Source organism: Coccinella septempunctata, chromosome 3 (assembly GCF_907165205.1).
Source record: "Coccinella septempunctata chromosome 3, icCocSept1.1, whole genome shotgun sequence".
NCBI classification, from domain to species: Eukaryota; Metazoa; Arthropoda; class Insecta; order Coleoptera; family Coccinellidae; genus Coccinella; species Coccinella septempunctata.
Genome location: NC_058191.1, coordinates 15,921,619 through 15,923,620, shown reverse-complemented (window position 1 = coordinate 15,923,620; position 2,002 = coordinate 15,921,619).

Here is a 2,002-nt window from a genome sequence, read left to right as displayed (position 1 = left end):
TGGAATTGATATCACACTTTGCAGAAAAGACCACCGAAATCTCGATTCCTATCTGATCTATCGAACTGAAATTCAACATGTGCATCTCAATCCGAAAACTATGTGCAGTTTCAAGATTTGGTTCGAATTGATCCAACAGTTTTCGAGGAATTGATATTACACTTTGCCGAATTGACCACTGAAATCTCAATTCCTATCTGAACTATCGAACTGAATTTCAACATGTGCATATCAATTCGAAAACTGAGTACAGTTTCGGGATTTGGGTCGAATTGATCCAATATTTCCTTGGGAATTGAATTGATATTTTGTCGAATCGACCACTGAAATCTCAATTCCTATCTGAACTATCGAACTGAAATTCAACATGTGCATCTTAATTCGAAAACTGTGTACAGTTTCGGGATTTTGGTCGAATTGATCCAATAGTTCCTTAGGAATTGAAATGATATTTTGTCGAATCGACTACTGAAATCTCCATTCCTATCAGAACTATCGATCTGAAATTCAACATGTGCATCTCAATTCGAAAACTATCTGCAGTTTCAAGATTTGGGTCGAAATGGTCCAACAGTTTTTAGGAATTGATATCACACTTTGCCGAATTGAACACTGAAATCTCAATTCCTATCTGAACTATCGAACTGAAATTCAACATGTGCATCTCAATTCGAAAACTGAGTACAGTTTCGGGATTTGGGTCGAATTGATCCAATAGATCCTTGGAATTGAAATGATATCTTGTCGAATCGACCACTGAAATCTCAATTCCTATCAGAACTATCGAACTGAAATTGAACATGTGCATCTCAATTCAAAAACTATGTGCTGTTTCGAGATTTGGTTCGAATTGATCCAACAGTTTTTGAGGAATTGATATCACACTTTGCCGAAAAGACAACTGAAATCTCAATTCCTATCAGAACTATCGAACTGAAATTCAACATGTGCATCTCATTTCGAAAACTGTGTACAGGTTCGAGATTTTGGTCGAATTGATCCAATAGTTCCTTAGGAATTGAAATGATAATATGTCGAATCGACCACTGAAATCTCAATTCCTATCAGAACTATCGAACTGAAATTCAACATGTGCATCTCAATTCGAAAACTATGTGCAGTTTCAAGATTTGGTTCGAATTAATCCAACAGTTTTTAGGAATTGATATCACACTTTGCCGAATTGACCACTGAAATCTCAATTCCTATCTGAACTATCGAACTGAAATTCAACATGTGCATCTCAATTCATCAAACCATGTGCTGTTTCGAGATTTGGTTCGAATTGATCCAACAGTTTTTGTGGAATTGATATCACACTTTGCAGAAAAGACCACCGAAATCTCGATTCCTATCTGAACTATCGAACTGAAATTCAACATGTGCATCTCAATCCGAAAACTATGTGCAGTTTCAAGATTTGGTTCGAATTGATCCAACAGTTTTCGAGGAATTGATATTACACTTTGCCGAACCAAATCTTGAAACTGCACATAGCTTTCGAATTGAGATGCACATGTTGAATTTCAGTTCGATAGTTCTGATAGGAATTGAGATTTCAGTGGTCGATTCGACATATTATCATTTCAATTCCTAAGGAACTATTGGATCAATTCGACCAAAATCTCGAAACTGTACACAGTTTTCGAAATGAGATGCACATGTTGAATTTCAGTTCGATAGTTCTGATAGGAATTGAGATTTCAGTGGTCTATTCGGCAAAGTGTGATATCAAAAAACTGTTGGATCAATTCAAACCAAATCTTGAAACTGCACATAGCTTTCGAATTGAGATGCACATGTTGAATTTCAGTTCGATAGTTCTGATAGGAATTGAGATTTCAGTGGTCGATTCGACATATTATCATTTCAATTCCTAAGGAACTATTGGATCAATTCGACCAAAATCTCGAAACTGTACTCAGTTTTCGAATTGAGATGCACATGTTGAATTTCAGTTCGATAGTTCAGATAGGAATTGAGATTTCAGTGGTCAATTCGG